Raw genomic sequence first — 18,745 nt, forward strand, 5'->3', positions numbered from 1 at the left:
AGTATAGGGTGGCTATCGCTGCTCAGGACGAGTCCACGCCGGTGGAACAACTTGCCGTCATAGCAGATCACATTGCAGACATATTATCCACACAATCGTCTGCAGTATCCAGCGTGAAGACCTCTGGAAGAGACGAGCTTCTGGAAAAATTAATGGAGGGCCAAAAACGGTTGGAAGTCCGTATGGACAGAATGGCGGAAGACATCGCCAGACTATCATTAAAACAGAAGCAGGGACATGGCAGCAGAGGAGGCTGCAGCCAGTCCCGGGAACGCAAGCAAGAAGCTATTTGTTGGAAGCACAAGAGATTTGGCGAAAATGCCAACTCTTGTATTCCACCTTGCAACTATAAGGGACAGGGAAAAGCCTAAACCGACAGACGAAAGCGGCATCAACTGTCGGTGCATCCTGCTCTGGCCGCCTACATTATGTTATAGATAAAAATACAGGTATCTCGTTTTTAGTGGACAGTGGGGCACAAGTTTCCCTTGTCCCGGCAACATCAGTGGACAAAAGGTCTCCTCCCTATAAATTTACACTGCGATCTGTAAACGGTTCGATAATATGGACTTATGGGAAAAGGTGCATGGACCTTAACTTGGGTTTACGCAAATCGTTTATCCACGTTTTCATAGTGGCTGACGTAAGCAGTGCTATACTGGGTACTGACCTTCTGCAAGCATTTGGCCTGGTAGTAGATATGTCAGGCCAGTGTCTCCGAGATCCAAGCACACAACTTGCAGCATGTGGGGTGGTGGGGACTGGCACACCATTAGGTCCACAGGTAGCACATGCAGACCAGAACGAAGCCTTCCTGAGTCTGTTGAAGGAATATCCTTCAATATCGGTCCCCTCCTTTCACAAGGAAGTGTTACCACACACTGTAACTCATTACATTGAGACAAAAAGGCCCACCCATCCATTGTAAAGCCAGACGTTTAACACCTGAAAAAATAAAGGCTGCAAAAGCAGAATTTCAGCAGATGATGCAGCTTGGCATAGTTCATCCTTCAAATAGCGAATGGGCCTCGCCTCTTCATCTTGTTAGTAAGGGTCCAAATGCATGGCGGGCATGTGGGGACTACCGAGCTTTAAATGCCGCTATGAAACCGGATAGGTACCCAGTACCACATATCCAAGATATACCAGCAGTGGCCCAGAATAATAGGGTCTTTACTAAATTAGACCTTATTCGGGCATACCAGCAGATCCCTGTGGAGCCTGAACATATTCCCAAAACGGCAATTACCACACTGTTTGGAATGTTTGAATTTTTGCGTATTCCATTTGGTTTACGCAACGCAGCTCAAACGTTCCAACGTTTTATAGACCAGGTTCTGCGAGACTTGCTATTTGTGTGTGCATACATAGATGACATCCTCATTGCTAGCAGGAATAGGCAGGAACACATAGATCATGTGCACCAAGTATTTGATCGCCTGAACCAATGTGGTGTTGTTTTAAATCCATCGAAATGTACTTTTGGTCAATCTGAGGTTATATTTTTGGGGCACCATATTTCAGAGAAGGGAATTTCCCCATCTCCAGAGACAGTCAAGTCTATCCGAGATTTCCCTATCCCTGCTACAATGAGACAGTTGCGGCAATTTTTAGGATTAGTTAACTTCTATCGTAGGGTTCTCCCTCATGTTGCCCAAGTACTTTTGCCATTGACAGGTATGCTGACAAGTGTGAAGAACTGCAACATTACACTATCGGAGGAAGCAATAGCAGCATTCAACAAAGTAAAGGCCATGTTAGAAGACACCGCAAAGCTGTCCCACATTCAACCCGATAGTGAACTTTGCCTGGCAGTAGATGCATCTGAACTGGAATTGGAGCGGTCCTGCAGCAAAAATATAATGGGAACTGGCGACCTATTTCTTTCTTCTCCAGGAAATTGACTGACGCAGAAAGACGCTATAGCACATTTTCCAGAGAGTTGTTGGCCTCGTTTTCCGCAATAAGACATCATTGGCAGCTCCTAGAGGGACAGACATTCTACTTGGTGACTGACCACAAGCCTCTATTAGGCGCTCTGCAGTCCTCCTCAGACAAATACTCTCCCCGAGAGGTTCGTCAGTTGGACTATATCCTACAGTTTACGCCGGATATCAGACACGTGAAGGGAGCTGACAATATACCAGCAGATACACTGTCACGAGGAATAAACTCCTTCACATTGGGATCTTCCGTCGAAGCCAACACCTTAGCTATGGAGCAAGAAAAAGACAAGCACCTGCAGAAGTTTCTGCAGAATAATAGAACATCACTGCAGCTGGTGAAAATGGCACACCCGAACAGCCCTAGAAAAATAGTGTGTGATATCAGCACCAACAAACTGCGCCCATATGTTCCAGCATCCTTAAGGAAAGACATATTTAACGCGGTACATGGGTTATCACACCCAGGGGCCAATGTGTCGATACGTTTGATGACAGACAGGTATGTCTGGCCGAGGATGAAAGCAGACGTGCGAGAATGGACAAAGAAGTGCGTGCAGTGTCAAAAGGCCAATGTTGGTCGACATACACGTGCGCCACTAGGCACATTTCTAGTACCTGATGAGAGGTTCAAGCACATACACCTCGACATCACCGGTCCATTTCCGACATGTGAAGGCCAATGCTATCTTTTGACATGTGTCAACAGATTTTCAAGGTGGTTTGAAGCCTTACCAATGCCGGATATGACAGCATACACAACAGCCAGAACTTTCCTCACTGGATGGGTAGCAAGATTCGGTGTCCCGGAAAATGTGACAACTGACAGAGGTAGACAGTTCGAGTCCGAACTGTTTTATAAACTCTCAGGACTTTTGGGCACCAGAAGTATACACACGACAGCATACCATCCACAAGCAAACGGAGCAGTCGAATGTCTACATCGCAGCCTAAAGGCCTCTTTACGCGCAGTGCTTACCAGCAATACAAAGTGGTTAGAACACCTTCCTCTAATTTTGCTGGGTTTGCGCACAGCAGTGAAGAAGGATATGAATTGCTCAGCAGCAGAAGCGCTGTATTGTACCACACTACGCCTGCCAGCACAATACTTTTGTGATACACTAAATAAAGTTTGGGACCCTGCATCATTTGTTGATAGACTGACAAGAACCATGGTCAAAATGGCATATTCTCCATCAGGAATAAACAAGTGCGCTAACACATATGTGCCAAAGGCACTAGAGACATGCACACATGTGTTTGTTCGTGATACAGCTAAGTTGCATACCCTGCAACCACTGTACCACGGACCTTTTAAAGTCAACAAGAAAAACAAGAAGTATTTCAGTGTCCTCATTAAGGACGAAGAACAAAATATCTCAATTGACAGGTTGAAACCCGCAACACTCTCGGATGCATATTTAGAAGTAGATCCCTCACAAAGGATGCCAGTCGAAGTGACATTGAAAAAACGCCCTTATAAAAAAACACGTTCGGGCAGACAGGTAAAATGGCCTGCCCATTTAAGAGACTTTGTCTCTACATAAAAAAAAAAAAAAATTCTGTCACAACATTCAATTAAAAGTACTCTGTATTTGGGGGGGGGGGAGTGTTGTAGGGGACTAAAAATTAGAGGACACCAGGGAGGAGTAATCTGCCCCTGCTCTAACGCTTGTTGGTTTTTCACTTTGGTCTCTCTCAAGAAGAGGAGAACCTTTGTTCCACCACGAGGTGAGCTCTGAGAACTTTTTCCACCAGTCGGTGAGTCTTATCAAACTGTCGCTATTGTATTGTGTTTTATTGTTGTTTAAATGTTTGTCAGTGTATAATAAATGTGTAAACGTAATTGGGCAATTGTGTTTATTCATATATTTTTTGTTTAGTTAAAACTAACAGCGTGCACATTCACACGTTTTAAATGTTAAAATTAACTGTAACCACTAAATTGTAAAATTATAGAAAATAAAAATATGAACACAAATAATAAAATGGAGTTCAGCGCAAGAAACAGAACACTTAAGTCCTCATTCATTTATTCGAACTACTGTTCTCATCTTGAATGTTATTCACACAATGTTTCAGTTAATATAATCTCTAACATTCTTCAGATATATTTTGTTGAACTCAGGAATCTTGCTATCAAATTTAGGAATCTGCACGGAATTTTGAATGGAACCTTGTATCTAATCCATGGGAGTAGCATGTTCTTGTTCCATTGCCATGACTTAGTAGAAGTAATCCTGAGTAATTCCCAATTGTATTTTGAGTGCCGTCCACACCTCCAACCTTTAGATGAGTTCAAAATTCTGTTCAGAAACCTACTGAAATGATGATGGCTGAGATACCCACCATTCTTTAGAGAAATTCAACTGATTGCACAACTTTATTATTTCACAAGTCAACATTCAGTAACTTTTCTGGTCGCTAAAATACAAATTAGAGTTCCAGATACAAATACAGATTTCATTCATCTCTGGTCCCCTTACTCAGCTCTTTAACCTATTCCTTTAAACTGTTGACTCTTATTTCACTCAGGATATTTAGCATATGGAGTGATGACACGGATTGTCCATGTGCTCCACACAAAGCTATACAAACAGGGAAGAGGCTCTCAATATGTATTCACTATTAATATTAACATTTTGAAGGTGTTCAACAGAACAGAGTGTGGTATTCTGGTCTTCTACATAAACTTTGTAGTTATCGTATTGACATTATTAGTTTTTTTTTTTTTCTGATTGAAGCTTGCGATGGTGATTCTTTATTCTCTTTTCCTATCAATGCAGGTCTTCCACAGGACTGAAAAACTGTTTGTTTCTTTATAATATTATTCAGATATTAACATCTACGCTGATGATACCATTTTCTATTTTGGTGTTGCTTTTCGCTCATCTCCCTTGAATCAGTTGAAATATGCAGCTAATCTAGAAGTGAACTTGGGTTCAGTTATGGATTGGGGTAAGAAATGGATTGGGGTAAGAAATGGATTGGGGTAAGAAATAGATTGGAGTAAGAAATGGATTGTTTTATCTAATTCTGTTAAGATTCAGCTTGTGTTTTTCAATTGTAGGTGTGTCCTTTTTCTTCCTGAGATTTGCTGGATGGTTCTCCTCTTGATGAGAAATCGACTCTAAAACTTCTTGGTTTTTCTTTCTCATCAAATCTGTCTTGGAGTTCATATATTAGATCTATTGCTTTTTCTGCTTCTTGTAAAATTGTTTCTCTCTAAACACTTTCTCACACCTAAGTCTATTCTCTATTTATACAAATCTACTATCAGACCATATGTGAAGTATTGCTGTCATATTTGGGCTGGTGAATCTCTGTCCAATCTGAAGTTTTTTGATAAGGTATAGAAACATATCTGTAATTTGATTGGTCCTACCTTCTCTACAACCTCTCCCAAACAGACGTAATTTTACTAGTAACTTTATAAATACTATTATGGCATGTTTTCTTCAGAATTGTTTGATCTATTTCCTGCTTGTGGAACTCTCTCCTGGTGACTGTTTTCCTCTTATCTTTAGCTGTGATCTTTTCAAGACTAAAGCTAATGGGCATCTCCTCTCTTTTCGATAATTATCTTTCATTCTTTTTAGTTCCTTACATCAAGTGGCTTCACATCTTGCCTGGAGATATTTCGATAAAAAACACCCAAAACCATAGCTGGTTGTATGGTGACCTCATTCTCACCTTTAACAACATGTTACATGACCTTGTCTTCACACCAGCTCTGCAAGAAAAACTTTGTGGAAACTTACAGTGGCTGTATCTGAGATGGTTTCAATTCGGAGTGTTGGACCATAGAACAAGCTGCTGGAAGGCATATTCGGTCTGCAGCCATCTAAACAGTTCAAGGCGCTACTGGATGCATTGTGGCTGCTGATGTTTGAATGATGATCTCTTTCTAATCTTTACCCAATATATTGAATTGAGTTTTTCAATCATCATCATCATCAGCAGCAGCAGCAGCAGCAGCATCATCAGCATCATCAGCATCATCAGCATCAGCATCATCATCATCAAGAAGAAGAAGAAGAAGAAGAAGAAGAAGAAGAAGAAGAAGAAGAAGAAGAAGTGATGTCCTGCCTGGTACAGGCATTGACAGCTATGCTCTCCATCTATTTCTTTCTCTCAAGACATTCATGAATTCATTGTTGCCCATCATTTTGGATGTTGCCCAGGTATTCAGACTATCAATACTACTAAAGCCTAAACAACGATAATAGATCCACTAGCATCTGATTCAGTAGTACGTAATTGTATCCATTAGACCAATCAAGTATTCCCGACATATCTCTCTCTATACAAGATTCAATGTCTGCTCATATGTGTGCTTTTGTGATGTTTGTGTCTTGCCTATAGAAAAAAATGTTTAGGGAATCTTTTTCTTAATATAAAATTTACAGGAGAAAACAATAGAAGTGCACCCCTAAGAGGGTTATGAGGGCATAACCCTTTAAAACTTAAATATATCTTCTTTTGATGAAATTAATAATATGTATAAAATTCTCTGAGGAAGACAATGGAAGTGTTTCTGAATCTCTATATTGCCTTCTATGTGTTGAATCACTATGTGCCTCTATATCTAACCCACAGCCACGAGATATAGAAGGCCAATGTAGGTAAGATTTGTCAAACTGTCACTGTCGATACTATATGAGGACATCTTTAAAACGAGCATTAAAACATATTAAAAAAGGAAAGAAAGGAACCCAATTCGATTAATAATTAAACTGAACTTTATTCAATATAAAATATAAATATTATATGTGTAAAATTACGTAATTTTAAAGCAATATACAGTATAATACTGATAAAACTGAATTATGAATTTAGGGAACAAACAATTATAGAAACATATTAAACACAAACATTTTTTGGCTTTTGGGACAAGACCACAGTGTAGTATCTGTTCTGATGCTACACTTCCCTTTTTCAGTCCTTGTCGGTAGAGGAGAAATCTTTCATGATTGAGACAATTTTTATTTTTATTCCTATCCAGAGTGCCCCTTATTGGGAAGCTGGACTTTCCCCACAAGATTATATGTTGAAATATTTAAATAACTATCACTTTTAATACAGAAATTATATTTAAACTTTTGGCTTTCTGTTCTTCTATGTCCATTTTTTCCCATATTTGAACACAGAAAACTTTAGGCACCCTTTACCTACAAGTCGATTTGACATTGACGTCACGCTGCCATGTTCAATGGCCTCCTTCTTTCTCGGTAGCCGTGACTGAACTCCATTAAAACTTTAAATATGCATATTCGGTCTTAATGAAATTTAAACCAATTGTATAAGACACTGATTCAGAGAGTTTTCCAACATTTCAGCTTCATCCGACCATATAAGGTGCACGACAAGAAGAAAGGGAGGAGTCAGTAAATCCAAAGTAAATGGTATGGTGTGACAAGCATAGCAAAAAATACATAGTGGTGATCCTCATTCGATCCCAAGCAACATCGGGTCTTCCTGCTAGTCTATTATAAATTATTCATTGTATACAAAGAATTGAACAAATTCGTCGTCGCAGGCAATACCGTTATCAAATTCTGGCAATTTAAAGCTAATCGGTTTTAGACTGTATGGAAATGAGAGACAAACGCAATGGAGTTTCATTCATAAACAAACTTTATTCATTATTTTCATTAGTAGCATGTAGATGCATACAAGAAAGAAACGGGTCAATAGGTTGAAGTGTTCTTGTGTAGAGATAGAATTAATATCATGCCGGCTGGTTGAAGAAGAAAACAGCTCAGTTCCGTTTACACGTGTTTATAGGTAGTAGCCATCGGTCCGAAGGAAACTGGTTAAAAGAGAAAGAAAGGGCAACATCTTCAGTGTGTTAATCTGTTGTCATACGTGAGTGTGAGTTTTATGTTCTTTAGTATGACAAAGAATGTTCATTTAGGTAGTCCTGTAGAATGATAAAGTTTGTGTGGGTACAGCACGTGGAAATAAATGGTAGTTAGAAGAGAGCCATTGTTGGCTTGTAGTACTCACGTTCGGCCGGAGGCCAAAGGCCCCTGGCGATGTTTGCTGTTGGGAAAACCAGCAAGAAAGAGAATTAATGGTTACAGATTTTGTCTTTTATATACTCTGTCACATGATAGAAAGCTGGCTTGCGATAGGACAAGCCAGGGAAAAATGGATTTCAACTCTCAAAGTTGTGAGAAGTAGTCTCTGCCTGTGATGTAGCAGGTTTCGGCTGCTACATTTCATGTGTCTACTTTATGGCATATTAATCCTTTTTCATTATTTAATGTTTAGACACAATAACCTATTGTAAACCATTCAGTGCAAACGATTCATTGTACAGTAGAACCCCGGGATACGGTGGCCCTAGGATACATTGTTTTTTTAGAATACGATGTGGAATACAATATTTTTTCCAATCCTTAGCTACGGTATTTGCCCTGTCGTATGGTATTATTTATAACATTAGTTGATTATATACATGTGTATTATATAATATACTGTATTTTGTTACTAATTTTTAATGCCGCATCCCGTACACTGTATATGATTAGTTGAACACAAATTGCCATTTATCTATAGTTATAGGAAAATCATAGACTCATCTTCTCAACAGAGGGAAGATAGCATTTTCTGTGCGTGTTTCTGCTCCGTGAAAAAGCTTCTCAGAATAGGTCATGACGATGTCTACCGTATCCAGGTTCAAATTGATCTTGGATAGACTGTATATAAAATGCACTATCTTCTGGCTGCCTTTTTACATAGCTTGTTGCATTTTGCTATATTTTATGAATAAATTTCATTTGATATTCTTACCAACATTGTTAGCGTGTAAATTACTGCAATAGAACTGCAAGGATTTGAACTTGAGATGGCCGATTCCATAGTTTGTATCTATTCGGCCGATCACTCATTTCCACCACAGGCAGTGCAAGCAGACTGACTATATGCTGCTACTTCTGGCACTAGTATTACTACTACTACAAAAAAAAAATCTGCTACTATGAATATCATTTCCTTCTCTCTCTCCCTTCCTCTCTCTCTCTTTCTCTCTCTCTCTCACACACACACACACACACACACACACACACACACACATTACTTTCATAACAATCTGTCACTCCCACAACATATCATCAGCTTGTCTCATCTGTTAGGGTTGTTAGGTGTTGTGGTTGTTCTGGCAAACATCCTGTTTCTTTAGATTCACGTTTTTAATTGAAAGAATTCGTTAAGAAGATATTTATACATCTATGTGATTACTTGAAAACCCCAGTAGAGGCTGGTAAATGTCTTTGTCAATGGTGCAGCATTTTTTTTTATTGTTTGTTTGCTTGTTTGTTTCGTTGTTTCTTTTCGTTTTCTTTCTTTTTTTAATAACGGTTAAGGAAGATGAAAAATGAGTCAAGTCTTTTTTTTTTTTTTTACCATTCATTCATCCTCAATGTCTTCTCTGGTATGAACAAAAGCAGATATCTTTTAAGTGAAGTGTGTGTGTGTGTGTGTGTGTGTGTGTGTGTGTGTGTGTGTGTGTGTGTGTGTGTGTGTGTGTGTGTGTGTGTGAAAAAGAGTGGAATGGGAGGGAGGGGGAGAAAGTTAGAAAGAGGAAAGGGAAGTAGACAGAGATTAAGGACAGAGGGAGAAGAGAGTTGGAGAGAGATAGAGATAGAAGGGAGGGGAGATGGAGAGAGAAAGATATAGATAGAAAAAGGGGAAAGTAAGAGGATGGGAAGAAGAGGAGGGAGCGAAAGGAAGAGGAAAAGCGAGAAAGTGGATGGAGAGGAGACAGATGGAGGGAAAGAGAGGGAAAGGAGAACCGGAGAGGAGAGAAATGAAGATAGAAAGTGAGAGATATGAGGTGGGAGAGAGAAAGGAAAGAGATGGAAGGAGAAAAAGAAAGAGAAAGTGGCAGGTTAGAGAGAAATGGGGTAAGAGAAAGAGGGAGAGAGGCAGAGAGAGAGAGAGAGAGAGAGAGAGAGAGAGCAAAAGAGTGTTCCGTTAACAATAGGCTGGAAAATAACAAGGAGAGAGAATGATTTGGAGAAACGCAATTAAAATTGTAAAATAATGGCTGACAATTTAGTTTGGCATAAAAGGCATTTTGCTCTTAATGCACTAGTTAACATATTTCTTCTAATCTGAACCTCGTTTCATGGCTAAAAAAAAAAGGAAGTCTATGAAAATGGATCATTTTAGAATGTGCATCTCTCTCTCTCTCTCTCTCTCTCTCTCTCTCTCTCTCTCTCTCTCTCTCTCTCTCTCTCTCTCAAGCTTGACACATACACACACGTACATTATATATGCTGCCAGTGCTAGGAGCTCAGGTACATCTCCCCTTCCGAATCTATTTTTAACAATTAGTTTGTTTCCAAAGTATAGTCACGGCATAGTGGTGGCACTAGGAGGCAACTTTTTGTAAACAATCTAATCTGTTTATATTTCTACTGGCAGGATGACCCGACGTTACTCGGGATTGAATGAGAGTCACTACTATGAACTTTTTTACTGTGCTCATAATCACCATATTACTTTCTTTGGTTTTACTGGTCCCCTCCCGTTTCACCTTGTAATATAGTCAGAAGAAGCTGATTTAGTGTCTTATACATACATGCAGTTTAAAATTTCCTTAAAATCGAATGTACGTATTTGAAGTTTTAAGGTGGCTCTGTTCCAATGGATCACTTAGAGGTGGAAGCACATAGATATTTGGCACATAGAGGGTAACACAGAGATTAGAAACCACTTCTATTATCTTCCTCAGAAAATTTTATAGATATTATATAAATTTCATCCAATATTTGAAGTTTTAAAGGAAGTTCAGTCCCCATAGCTCCCTTACGTTAGGAAGGCAGTATTTGTTATTTTATTATATGATGTTGGCATGCGTTCCAACTCATTGCTCTGTCAGTAGTGTTTAGTAGATCTGAATAACTTTAAGTGTTGATACAACTAAGCCAGGAGTATGAGTAAGTGGTCGGTTCTATTGGCAATCCGAAAACAAGAAAAACTAATAGCAAATATTTATATTATGCAATATAATAAAATCAAAACTTTATGTTGCTTTTGTTGTGGAAAAAAGGAAAAGTTGAGGATTTTGACTGGTGCAAGGTTTTAGTTGAAGCACTTTGAAATTTACTTTGATGACGTCGAATTTTAAAAGAATTCTATTCCTATTTCCAATTGTTTGGTGTCTTTGGGTTGTTTGTCAGTTTCCTGTCTCTAGGACTGACTGATTGTCTTCTGCTGAGCTCGCCGTTTTTTACTTGAGACAAGTTATGACTTGCTAATCAATCACAAATTACTGCAAGTTTCCTGTTCTCCTACAATTGGTCAATCAATGAAGAATCCTTGTTTAATACAAAACGGGTATGTTCTATAGTGTGCCTCACAAGTAGGACTTTTACAACCCACTAGGACGATGTCATCCAACAAGCTAACCAAGCAAGCTAGTTAATATTAGAATTTTCAGAATGTGAGAGATGATGTAATTATTTCCACAGTCAAACAACGTCATAACTCACACGAGCCATGCAATCCTACTTATGAGATATTGGCTTGGGTTTTCAGTGGTTGGATGACTACATCCCTTGTTTGATATGAAGTAGGTGCATTCCATAGTCGGATTTCGACATGATTTATTTCATCTGTGTTAGCTAATAAACTTTTTTGTGTGTGGCACAGTTGTTGGAGTGGCAGAGTACTCACTTCGCATGCAAGAAATTCGGCACATTTGCTAGTATATATATATATATATATATATATATATATATATATATATATATATATATATATTTGCTAGTATATATAGTAGGTTATGAAAATATATATGGCAATTAAGCTACACAAAATATTTCGCATTTCATCCTCGTGAGAATTCGTCAGGCTCAAAAGGATGAAACACATAATAGTCTGTGTAGCTTAATTGCCATATATATTTTCATAACTTACTACCTAGGACTGTTGAAATAAATACTGAAAATTTACACGTAAATTATATCTTTGTATATTAATTTATGTGATTAAATGAAGTATATATATATATATATATATATATATATATATATATATATATATATATATATATATATATATATATATATATATATATATAAGAAAAAGTAGTTAATAAAACATGTTAAAAACCACCTTGGAAAAGAGTTAAAAACATATTTAATTTTAAAAAGGAAACACTGAATAAATGGATAGTTCTTAATCCACGGAGTTTCGAAGAAATACTTTTCTTCTCATCAAAGGGTAGGATTTAGCAAAATACGGGATCGGATTTTGCTTGCAAAAGTATTAAATGAAACCGCAAGTAAGTCATAGATCTTACTTGTTAACAAAAAGTGAAGTAGAGGGAATAGGGTAAATAAAATATCTCCTATTTGGTTTATCGAGCTTTTATATCTGGTCGAGATTACTTTATAAATATTAATTCTGTAATATTTATAATTTACTTTAGTTTTGCCATCTTGGATCATTTTGGTAAACTTAACTGCAATTCTTATTTTATATATATATATATATATATATATATATATATATATATATATATAGAGAGAGAGAGAGAGAGAGAGAGAGAAATAAATAGAAAGATAAAGTATTGATTTGTCTTTAAATCCCTGAAACAGGTTTTCATATTAAAACTAGCATAAATTCTTGGAAGAAAACTTGCAAGAGATTACTTGACTTATAAGCAAAGGAGTTTCCAAAGAAGGACTTGAAATTAAAAGTTTTTTTCAATGGTTTTAAAGGTTGAAAGATTTTCAAGATACACACACAAACGCACACACACATATATATACATATAATTTTAATAAGTATTAACAATTTTTATATCTACAGACACTAGTGTGTCATGCTTATGCCATCATCAGTGTAGGAACTGATAATTACTGGGAGATTCGAACTCAGTCACTAAATCCACCCTTGACAGTGTCGCAGACTAGCATATTTTCTTAAGGCCACCAGCAACTAAAACATAAATGGAAAGGAATTAAGTACCTATGAATGCCATTTTGTCAGGCTTTCACAGTTGACAGTCAGACAGAGTAATCAATAACCGGAAGTCGGAATATATATATATATATATATATATATATATATATGAGGTGGATGTAGTTTATTTCTTTTAACTATATATATATATATATATATATATATATATATATATATATATATATATATATATATATATATATATGTTTTGAGATTTTGCTAAGCAGACACTGTCAGAGATGGTGATCACTGTGTAAAAAGAAAAAAAGAAAAAAAAGATAACCTCAGAGGACAGCATAAGGAGGTGTGTGCAAAATATGAGACTTTGTTGGTATGGCCACATTGAAAGAATAGATGAGAGTTTTTAGGTTAGTAGATGTAGAACAGTTAAGGTAATAAGTTCAGTTCACAGGGTGGGGAAGGAGAAGGAAAGCATGGGATGAAAGTGATGATATGGACTTGAGAAAGGATAAATATAGAACCGGTCAGAAATAGGTTAGTTTGGAATCAATTTCTAAAAGCCATCCAATATATGCCAATATGCAAAATGGATACGATACTAATGATAATGCCAAATTAAAATTTCTTGCTATGACATGAATACGCTAATGTGCAGTACTATTGCTTGCATAAAGGATTTATTTTGGCAAAAATTCTACTTTTTTAAAAATTTCTATTAAACGACCCATGATCGTTTAATAGAAATTTTTAAGAAAGTAGAACTTTTTTAAAATCAAAACTGGCAACTGATGCTATGGATAAATGAACCGCAATGCATTTTCTTTTGCTTTTCAGGACCAGAATCTACATCCTCCCTCCACAACACTAGTATCAAGAAGCCTTCTTGTGAATGTAACCTGAGTATTTCTGTCAGCAGCGATTAAATGTATTTGTAAAATTGTCAAGTAGGTTGATGGTATCACAGCATCATTTAGCAAAATCTTTGTTAGCCGCTCTCCGGCCATCTATTTAAAGCTGTATATCACTAAGGTATGACCTTGCTAAGAATTCATGCTATCAGTTTGGATTTTTTTATGGAAGTCACTCCAGACAAGTGTAAAGCTGCTTGATGTAAGGAGATAACAAAAACGAAATCTGATTATCGCACAGGCAGGAGATGAAGTTTTGACGTCTATCAACTGACCATCAAATTATTAACCACCTCACCAACAACAATTCTGAGCACTTTTTATTTCCATTTATTTAAAATATATAAACATGCCTACAAAGTAAAAAAACAACACAACTTCCATGACTTTCAGAAACATTTGTCACACTAAAAATTTCTGAAGCATGGAACTGCAAAAGAAGCAGGGAACTGATCAGATAATTCTGAAGAACACATCTCTATATAAATAAAATGAACTCATTTTTTCCCGTCTGATTTTGACATTAATAGGATTAAAAATCAAGATATTTCATGCAAATATAATATGCACAAACGGCAGAACAATATCTGAGGTGTGTTATAGGCTTATTATTTCTCAAATTCCTCGATAATCTTAGATTTCTATACTTTTTCTGCTGAGAAGTCACGGCCAAAATCGGTTAAGATCAATGGAAGTGGTAAAATATTTTCTCTCTAATAAATTCCTCCTCCCCCTGCCACCACTTAACACCGTTTGGGGATCGTTCACAAGGAACAATTGAGAAGAGAACACCAGTTTGGCTTCGTAGTTCTTTCATGTGAAGTTATTTAAAATCACTAAACTAAGCTGCAGTGCTCTGTGGCGTAGTGGTTAGCGTGCTGGACAATTCACATTATATTTTCACGTTCGCGCCGACCTACCGTAGTCGTTTGTTTTTTTGTTTTTTTTCCTAAACAACTGGAATGGACTTTTCTTGGTGGCCGAACTGTTAACGTTGCAGATGTTTTTTTTTTTTTTTTTTCACACTTTATTTTCCTACTTTTACTCATGACTCCGGGTTTGATCCTTCCTACTTACCTACCATAACATTTTTTAAAACTCCCCCACCCCCGTCCCGGAAACAAACACTCGGGCAACGCCGGGTACCCCCGCTAGTGCCATAATAATTGTTTCCAGCCGAGGAGTGTTTTCTTGTTAGTACCCCTAATAAAATAAGTAATTGTAGAACACAAAGGCACAGAATAAATAACAAAACCTTTTTTAAAACAAAACAACAAAAAGGATTTATTTCAGCAACAGAAATTTGACAGTTGAACTCTGTCCCGATTGACAAAGAAGGAATAGAAGGTTCTTTTGGGTTTGTCAGCCAGGAAGCAGTTCTTTGTGTAGTCCCAGGTTGGCAACAGATATTTTCGATGAAAATCATCGATGTTAGAATGCCGAGTGAGAAAGAAAGATGTCTGTGCTGGTCGGGTTCTCTCTGCTGGCTGACTGTGTTTTCTGAAAGGGGCTAAAGAAATTCCTTAGAGGACTGATGAATCAATGCACCCCACCAGCTGATTGGTCAGTATGGGGGTGGTGACATTGATACACAAGAAAAAATAGATCATTTATGACTGCTACACATCCTTTAAAATTCTCAAATTCAGCAAAACTACACCTCATGTCTCCATACACGTATTGCATATACTTTGCACCTGTGCATTGTATATAATGATTCATATATTCATAACCTTCATCTCTTTACATAATTTTAATACCAAGTTAGTTGTTAATATGATTAAGTGGATTTGCTGCGTTGACTTTAGCGATGCAATATCAGAGTCATCAGGTCTGACCAGAAACAACTTCTTGTTAAGGGAATGGGGCTCCAGGTGTTAAGTAAGTCAAAATCTGGTTTAAGTGAAAACCTCAGTTGTTGTCATCTGCTTCTCGATAAACGTGTCAAACCTTTTGAGAAAAGTATCAAAGAGAACATCTCGACTGCTGAAAGTCAAAAAGTATGAGTGAACATTTAAGGATATGTAATATTTGTATCCTGAGGACATATTTGTTAGCACAGAAAGTATTCATAGATATATTTAAAAAAAAAAAAATAATGTTGATTTTAAAGTTTTAGTATTTTTAGCTTTTACTTGGACACTATATAGGTGCTTTGAACATATATTTAAACAAATACCAAAGTGTTCTTAAGTGCTTAAAATGTATTCTGTAATGAAGCACAGGATTTTTCACTAAATATTTCTTTGGTTGATCAATATCTACTGAATCACTTATGTATTGATATACTATGACTCTAATCTTGCTTGATTGACTGATTGATTGGCAGGATCAATGAGATGAGAAGTGGTGGGAGGATATATTTACCAAAAATATCATCATCATCATCATCATCATCATCATCATCATCATCATCATCATCATCTATGGCATTCTATTTCTATATAGCGAGTACATTTTAATTTTATCTTCAATTACTTAAATGAAATAAATTTAATGTCATGTAGCTTGAGTCAAAACCAAAGGCAGGAAAATGTTTAAGTTTTGGGAAACGTATAAAATATATTGTAATAGTTATGCAATTTCTTCAAACCTTAATACATTTTATAAATTACCATTAAATAAATGTACTTTAAATCTATTTACCGTTATAATCGGTGAACAGCACTAAAATATATATGTCCAGTTTATATTTGTTGTCTCAGTCTGTCTAGAAATGCAATTGGAAAGATAGACCAAGATCAAAGGAGATTTCCCAAAGTAAAGAAGTCCGATATGCATTAATTTAGTCTCATATTATTTGTTTTACTCTCTTCTTGAGTGTTATTCACACAACGTTTCAGTCAATGTAATCACTGACCTTCTTCAAGTAGTTTTTTCGAACTCACAATACACAAATGTTAGCGATATTAAGACAAATGGACCTGAGGTCATCTCGTTAGCATCAGACAAGGCCAAACTATTTGCCAAGAACTTTGCAGCTAATTCTACGCCATGTGACAAAGCCCATCAACTCCCCGTATCTCCTCCTATAACAGACAACAAGCTATGCAACATACAAATATCTGTGCATGAGGTCGCCAAGCTAATCAAGAACCTTGATTCCAGTAAAGCAACTCGCCCTGACGGCATTCCAATTATAGTGTTAAAAAAGCTTCAACCAGAACTTGCCCCCATAATTACAAAACTGTTTAAGCGTTGCTTTTCAACACCCTGGAAAACCTCATCAGTATGCCCTGTAAGAATTCAGGTGATAAGTCATCTCCCTCTCAGTACAGACCAGTATGTCTCCTGTGTGTCATGAGTAAGTTGCTGGAATCCATATTAAATAGAGAAGTAGTCAACCACCTCAGCAGAAATAACCTTCTTAGTGACACACAATATGGTTTCTGTTCTCATAGGATTAGCTAATCTCTCGACAAAAGCTTCCTTTCTAGGGCAATTACTCTTGACATATCAAAGGCCTTCGATAAAGTATGGCATAAAGGCCTACGTCACAAGATTTCCATCTACGGTATAACTGGAAATGTTTTCTCAATTATTAAATCATTTCTCTCTGATAGGCTCATAAGAGTAGTGGTTGATGGGCAAAACTCAGAGGCCCACAGTATTAATGCTGGAGTCCCTCAGGGGTCCATCCTGGGCCACACTCTATTCCTGATCTACATCAATGATCTCCCAAAACACATACTTAAATCATTTGTTGACATCTACGCTGATGACATGACCATCTATGGCAATACATCAAAGGCCGTAAATGACAAAGTTCTCTCTGATTCTCTCTTCTCTGATCTTGAGTGCGTGATACAGTGGGGGAAGAGGTGGCTGGTTACTTTTAATGCATCTAAAACCAAGCTCCTATTTTTATATCATCAACGCTCTGATCCTCATCTGGCATCAATTGAAATGGATGGCTTTCGTCTTGGGGAGGCTCCATGTTTTGACAAGTTTCTGGTTTGACCTTTACTCCTGATCTGAAGTGGAACATGTACATCAAGTCTGTTGCCAATGTCGCTAGGAAAATGGTGGGATCCTTCTACTGCTCCAGAAGATATCTCACCCCTGATGCAATTCTCTATCTATATAAAAGCCAAGTACATCCAACGATGGAGTACTGCTGCCACATCTGGGCAGGAGCTGCTAAAAACAGCCTATCCTGCCTTGACATAGTACAAAATAGACTTCGTGGCTTAGTGGGAGATGCCCTTTTCTCTTCTCTGCAACCTCTCTCCCACAGAAGAGACGTTGTGAGCATGTCTTTGTTTTATCGTTATTTCCATGGCAAGTGCTCATCTGAGCTCCAATCTCTGGTCCCCCTTTGCCAATCTTTCACGAAAAACACCCGTCTAGCTGAAACCACTGTCAAAAATTTTCCCTACTCTTTATCTGTGCCTAAATCAAAACGTAGATTCCATGAACAAAGCTTCTTTCTTAGAAGTGCACGCCTGTGGAACTCTCTTCCGTTTGCCTGTTTCCCATCTGACTACAACTTGGATGTCTTCAAGTCCAACATAAACAAATCCCTGATGAAACGCCCCCTTAAGTAAGACACTTTATCAAAACTCCAATACTAACGATTACTACAATACTATCCCATTGATTACTGTACACACAATAACCCTTATCCTCGAGTGGCTTCCGGGCCTTGATAAGTGGTGACCTCCATGTAAAAAAAAAAAACTCAAGAATCTGCACAGAATTCTGAATGATAACTTTTATTTAATCTACAGGAGCAGCATGCTCTCGTTCTGTCAGCCATGAGTGGGTAATTTGCAATCCAGAAGATTGTAACATACAATTGAATTTTACCACATACACTATGTGTGCTTTTCATTTTGCAATAATATTGTTGAATTTATGTTCATGCCGGATATCCACCAATATCAAACCGACATTTTTACTATTTTATTTATAACTTAAAAATTGTAAAAATGAAAAAGTAAAAATAAAAAT

Source organism: Euprymna scolopes, chromosome 6, assembly GCF_053919585.1.
Source record: "Euprymna scolopes isolate OS-2025 chromosome 6, ASM5391958v1, whole genome shotgun sequence".
Lineage (NCBI taxonomy): Eukaryota > Metazoa > Mollusca > Cephalopoda > Sepiida > Sepiolidae > Euprymna > Euprymna scolopes.